Source organism: Sceloporus occidentalis, unplaced genomic scaffold (genome assembly GCF_023333645.1).
Source record: "Sceloporus occidentalis isolate IW3139 unplaced genomic scaffold, rSceOcc1.0.p SCAF_6, whole genome shotgun sequence".
In the NCBI taxonomy this organism is placed as follows: domain Eukaryota; kingdom Metazoa; phylum Chordata; class Lepidosauria; order Squamata; family Phrynosomatidae; genus Sceloporus; species Sceloporus occidentalis.
In genome coordinates this window covers 26,740,270-26,747,263 of record NW_028316986.1, presented here as the reverse complement: position 1 = coordinate 26,747,263, position 6,994 = coordinate 26,740,270, and positions in this window count along the sequence as shown.

Below are 6,994 nucleotides of genomic sequence, written 5' to 3'. Positions count from 1 at the left end.
TTTCTTCTTCTTTTCTCTTTCTCTCTTTCTTCCTTCCTTCCTTTCTCTCGCCGGAGAATAGTCCTCCAGACAGGCCTGGCCAAGGGATCCGCCTGGCCGTGATTGGTCCGGTTATCTGACCCGGGGCCCCGCCGAGGAGAAGACAATCGTTTGCATCGAAAGATTCGCCATGGCGACGCTGTCCGTCAAAAGTAACCCGATCTGTTTTGGAGGTGGCTCCCCCGAGGTTCGCTTGACAGATCGCTCCCAGCCACTCAGAGGCCGCCTTCGCAGCGCTGGGATCTTGCCAAGGAGGGGGTGGGGGTACTGGGAGGTACTGGGAAGGGGAAGGTTTGGGATGGGGGGGGGGAGAAGGGGAAGAAATGCCTGCTGTGATTGACAAGGAGGAACAGGGAAAGAAAAGGGGGGTCTTGCTCTCCGTGTGTGTATGTGTGTTTGTGTATGTAAAGGTGTAGTAGAGTCGGACTCTTGACTGACAGCGGGGACGATACAATACCGACCGACACCCCTCCCCCCGCAGCCCAATCGACCCCTTCTTTCTCTGGTCTTCACACTTTTGGAAAGAAATCCCCCAAAAGTTTTAAAACTTGCTGCCTCCATCTTTTTGCAACTCCTTCTTTTGGGGTCGGAGGGGGGGCAGTGATTGATTGCCAGCTTCTTCAGGGAAAGTCGCAGTTCGGACTTGTCCCAGGGTCATCCCTTGTCCTCCCCCCCCCCCCCCCCCGTTAGTAGTGTTTCGGTTTCTGTTCTCGTTTAGCTTGGGTGGGGGGGAGTGTGTAGCGTGTGGCCTGCGAAAAGCAGAGCTGCCTCTTCTCTTGTTTTCTCAGCTGCCCGGGCTCTTAGGTCCCAGGACAGGAGTCCCTTGAGCCACTTTGGACAATCACGTTTTGAAGCCTCGACGGGTCTTTTGAAATTATTCCAAGGACGGTGGCTGCGTCCGCACCGCAGAAATCACCCGGTTTGAGAGCGCTTTAACTGCTTTCGGGGAAAGAACAAGGACGGGGAATGAAGGAGAATCTTTTTTTTAAAAAAACTCGCTCTCTTTCTGCCCAAACTTTAGCCATTTAAATATACAACGGGCTCCTCAGTACACAACGACGGGTTTTTCTCATTCCAATGCGGCTGATTTCCAAGTAAAGAAGGGCGATTCGAACTCTGGTCTCATTCGAAACTTTTAACATCTTTATTTTGTGAAGTGGCCTTCCCAAAAAGAAAGTAGCTTTGGAAGAAGAAAAAGCTCCACACTCTTCTCTTCTCTGTTCATTTTCCAGAGCAGCTCTTCTCCCAAAGGTCTTTCTTTTTCTCCTTCCTTCCTTCTTTCCTTCCTTCTCTCCTTCTTCCTTCCCTCCTAGGCGCACTTACCTGAAAGTAAGCCCCATTTGGCTCAAAGGAGGCGACTTTCGAGTAGCTTGAATTAACTGGAGCTCCTCTGGTTTGTATTAATGGCTTTTGAAAGAACCCAGGCGTCCATAGGAAACGTACTCTCTTTGGCATTAAGCTCCTTGAAATCCCAAGCGACTGGGCTCCGCAGTTTCGAAGGGGATGCCAAGGGCAGTCCAAACTCGAAATATGCTTTTCTCCCCTCTAAATTTCCCTGCCACACACACACACACACACACACTTTTAAAGACTGTCACGCTTCGACCAAGCAAGCAGCCTTCTACGGGTCCTTCGTAGAAACGAAGACATAGGTAGGTACTTTCCTGCTTTCCTGTAGGACTCTTCAGCATCTGTTGAATTTCTCTTTCTAAATAGGAAATGTCGGGACCCCCGGTGGGTGGGTTCGGGGGGGGCACAGATCGAGAGGTGCCTTCAAGACTGTGTAGAAGATGGACAAGGGAGCGATCGCGAATTTGGAGGCATCTTTGCGGGGGAGAGGGAGCCAGTGTAATGTCTGGACCAGGACCCTGGGTTCGAACCCCGGCTCTCAAGTCACACTCTCTCAGCCTCAGAAGATGGCAATGGCAAAAAAATAAAAATAAAATAAAACGAACCCTCCTCCGAAGAAACTTGCCAAGAAAACCTTAGGATAGGTTTGCCTTCGGGCCGCCGTAAGGCACACAACAACCGAGGAATTAGTGAGCGATCGCCAATTTTTGGATGCATTTTTGGGGAAGGGAAGGTGGAGCAATTCGTGGGCCCTTTTCCTTGCAAAGGACATTTCTTTGGGGACCTCGGTTTCCATTTCAGGGCATCTCCTCCGAATTGAGTGACTCTGACGAAGAGCTGAATAGACCAAAGAAGTGTGCAAACTTTACAGCGCTTTATAAATGATAATAATAACAATGGTCCTGGGGTTTCAAACCTGTCCAGAAGTCCCCCCCTCCCCAAGGGGACTACAACTACAAACATTGGCTAGTAGCCAAAGTGGGCCACCGTGGCTGGGTAGCCAAAGCCAAAGGTGTCTTTGGTTATATTACTTCTACAAAGAAGACCTGGCTGGTTATATTACCTCTGCACATCATATCACCCGGTTCCATCCCACTATTAGAATAGGATGTCCCTTGGGAGAAAAAGAAAAGCCATTCTGCCCATGCTCAAGGGAACTCTCGACCACATTTGCCACAAGTTAAGAAACTCAGAGGTCTCCCTAACACCCAGAGAATCTATCTTATATTTCAAGTAAGATTTTTTTGCCTCTTATTTCCGAGCCTAAGAAACTCAAACTCCCCAAAGGCTCAGCTCTAAGGATCCCAGGATCAACTACATCCTAGAAGATCACAGGAACGACCAAGTCCAAGCCTAGGGTTTCTCGGAGTCTCCTGCGAAGCCGACCTGGTCTTTTTTGAGCCTTGGAAGGCCTCTGAGGCTCACCTTCAGCCTGGGTTCCCTGGAAAAAGAGAACCGGGCCAGGAAAGTTGGGCTGGTACCGAAATCGGAAAATCTCCTGGCCGAAAGGGACGAATCGGAACCACGCTTTGCAAGCCCTGGAAGGCCAAGTCAAACTCCAGGGCTGGGAAGGAAAAAAGGAAAGGGACATGGGAAGAAGAAAAGGTGCAGCACTCTCTCCGGGTCATTTCCAAAGCGGCTCTTCTCCCTAAGGGCTGTCTTTCTTTTTCTCCTTCCTTCCTTCCTTCCTTTTCTCCTTCTCTCTTTCTTTCCCTTCTTTCTCTTTTTTACGGAAATACTACTTCTTCTCCCTTTATGGAAATACTTTTTCTGAGCGTGAGCTGCAACTCGGTTTCTCTGGAAAACGCAATGTTTCCTCAAAGGTCCATTTAAAAGTGGAGAGAGAAGGGATTTTACCAGATTGCGGCTGAAACAGAGGAAGACCTCTAGTCCTCAGTTATTCTTTTTTAACTCTTTTGTCGCGATCTAACCACTTGAGCGTCATTTCTCTCGAGGTGTCTGCGATTCGGGACCCAAAGTAAAATTTCCCGAAACTTCGGATCGATTTCCGAGGGTTAAAACTCATAATTTATTTTTGTGTGTTTGTATGCCTTCAAGTTGCCTGTCGATTTATGAATTTCTGAGAGTTTTCTTAGGCAAGGAATCATCAGAGGTGGTTTTGCCATCTCCTTCCTCTAAAATATAGTGCCTAAAGCACCTGGTGTTCACTGGTGGTCTTTCATCCAAGTACCAACCAGGGCTGACCCTGCTTAGCTTCAAGTCGCTTATCCATTTATAAATTTCCTAAGGTTTTCTTAGGCAAGGAATCCTCAGAGGTGGTTTGGGCAGTTCCTGCCTCTGAAATACAGGTGGTCTTCATTGGTCAGACAGGATCGGGTGCAGTTCGAGTGTTCAGGCTTTTCTTAATCTCTCCAATGAATGAGTGTCAAACATCAAGGAAGTGGGAGACCCGGTCAGGACGGCTTCAAGGGATCTATCCTTAAGCGAAAGAAGGGGGCGAGCCGAGAAAGTCCAAAACAAAACTTTAACTGATATGTATGCAGAGGGATCTTGTAGCAGCTGTGAGAAGAAAGAGGTCGGTAGCATGAGGTTTAGTACACTTGCATCTAATGCATCTGAGGGAGTAGACTTAAATCTACGAAAGCTGCCAACTTCTTTCTTTCAGTTAGTCTCAGAGGTGCTGCAAGATCTCTCCACCTACTGATTCTACAGACTTACATGGCTATATCTTTGAATTCTTTAACTGATACGGATGGCAATCGCTGATCCCGTTATCAGCACTGCATTGCCATCCTCTTTTAGGAAGGAAAAGGTGGTGTTCAGTGTGATTTAGAAGCAAAAGTGGATAGGTTAACTGCCTCATTTTCCAAAGAGGAGACCTGTTAATTTTATCGGCCTCACTCCAATTTCTAGCAGTAACTCGGTTGTTGTCGTGTGCCTTCAAGACGTTTCCGACTTACGGCGACCCGTAATGGGGTTTTCTTGGCAAGTTTTTTTTTCTTCCCAGGGGGTTTGCCATTGCCTTCTTCTGAGGCTGAGAGTGTGTGACTCGCCCAAGGTCACCCAAAGGGTTTTTAGGGCCAAACAAGGATTAGTTTCTCAGAGTCCTAGTCCAATACTCAAACACTACACCACGCTGGCTTCCCACTTACATTTGTTGTTGGTGGTGGTGTGTGTCTGTGTCTTCAAAAAGTTTCCGATGTATGGCAAAAAACGACCCTATCATGGGGTTTTTGGGCAAGATTTCTTCAGAGGAGTTTCCCCTTTGCTTTTCGCTAAGGGCCTTAACACCCTAAAGCGGTGGTTCTCAACTTTTGGTCCTCTAGATTTTTGAGACTTCAACTCCCAGAATTCCTGAACAATGAGCATACAGACTGGGACTTCTGGGAATTGAAGTCCAAAACATCTGGAGGCCCAAAGGTTGAGAACCACTGCCCTAAAGGCGCCAGATCCCCTCTGATCTTGGAAGCTAAGCAGGATCAGCCGTGGTTAGTACTTGGACGAGAGACCATCAATGAATGCCAGGTGCTGTTGGGCTCTATTTGCAGAGGAAATACCTTTGCCTAAGAAAACCTTATGAGATTGAGGTAAGTCACCAGGCGACTTCAAGGCACATAGACCCGCGAGGCTGAGAGACTGTGATTCCTTAAGGTCGCCCTTAAATTCAAACCCTGGTATCCTGCTCTTTCCACTAGGATTTACCAAGGAGTAAATGTACTCAGATTGAGCCAACATAGCGTTGTGATTTGAGAGCTGGACTAAGATATTCAAAGACCAGGGTTCGAATCCTGGCTCGGCCATGGAAACCCACTGAGTGACCTTGGGCAACTCACACTCTCTCAGCCTCAGAGGAAGGCAATGGCAACCCCACTCTGAAGAAACTTGCCAAGAAAACCCCCCAGCACAGGGTCACCCCCTTAGGGGTCGGAAACGACTTGAAGGCACACAACCACAATAACAACAAAATGTACTGAGAGACCCAGAGGCTCAAGTTTAGCTGGAGAGAGTGGGATGTGGCACCCTAATAAACGTGGGAGAGTTTACTCAGGTGAAACCTAAGTACTTAGGTGAAACTACTTAGGTGAAACCAAAGGGATAAGGGTTTACCGACCCTGCATCTCAAAAAGTGGAAAATTCTTGGTCAACCCAACATTAGTTCTTTGTGGGTTTTTCGGACTATGTGACCATGCCCTAGAAGAGTTTATTGAGAATGACTTCAGATGCCAGCCACAGATGCTGGCGAAACGTCAGGAATGAACTCTTAAGAACATGGACACATAGCCCGAAAAACCCACAGAAAACTATGGATGCCGGTCATGAAAGCCTTCGACTAATCCAGGGAAGGGCTGTTGCGGTTCTACTCCGAGGCAGAATTTCGTGAGAGTTTTTAGTGCCATACAAGGAAGGTTGACTTCCATGCTTTTTAAAAAGCCCTGCTCAGCATCTCGTTGAACTTAACGGAACCGGGCGTTTTAAATGCTACTAAGAGCAGGCATCTTACAAAATATAAGGATGCAAATAGTTAAAGTCCACACTGCAGAAATAAACCAGTTTGAGACCGCTTGAACTGCCGTGGCTCAGGGAGTCCTGGGAATTGTAGTTTATTGCGGCACCAGAGCTCTCTCTGACAGAGAAGGCTTAGTGTCTCACAAAACGGCAGTTCCCAGAATTCCCCTACCATTGAGCCAGGGCACTTAAAGCAGTCTCAAATTGGATTATTTCTGCCCTGTGGTCCAATGTGGATACTGGATGATTTCTGCTGTGTGCTTTAGTAGCTAAGACGCATTAATAGCAATGCAAATGACAGGACCTATATCTATATTTAGGTCCAAAAAATTGCCCCCCCTCCAAAAAAAAACTGAGTCGACTTATCCACCAGTCAATGTAAGTACTGTACTTTAACTTTCATTTAAAATAAAGGGGGGCATCTCTTGGTAAAAGGAAAGTGTAATTTGTCCTGGAAGCACTGACCTCCCTCTATTCTCTCATCCATCCAGCCTTTAAAGTGAGCACAAAGTTATGCCTGCTGGAATTTTGGAAGATCTCTGGCATTGTTTTCCTCTGCTTCATCCTTTACATCCTTCATTACATGACCCTAAGTTTTACCCTTGACTTATCCACAGGTCATATCAAAATCCATAATTTTGGCCCCAAAACCTGCCCTCGACTTATACACGAGGCCAGCTTATAGTCGAGAATATACAGTAGATACAGCCTATCTATATATTGTAGACACTATTACTGTAGTGATTTGAGTGTTGGAGATCTGGGATCAAATCCCTGCTCAGGCAAAGGCCCCCCCGAGTGACCTTGGGCAAGTCACACTCTCTCAGCCTCAGAAGGAAGGCGAAGGCAACCCCCCTCTGAACAAATCCTACCCAGAAAACCCCGTGATGGGTTCTCCTAAAGTCGGAAAAGACTTGAAAGAATACATCAACCCCAGGCATTGCTGTTACAAATAGAATTCTTTCTCACTGACTCCTCTCAACAAATTTGGCTAAGAAAACCCGAAGGCTTTAGGGTCGCCATAAGTCAGAAGTTGCTTGAAGGCACACAAGAACAACAATTTCACCACAATTTAAAAAGATGTTGAGAAACTGGAGCGTGTCCAAAGGAGGGCGACTAAAATGGTGAAAGGTCTGGA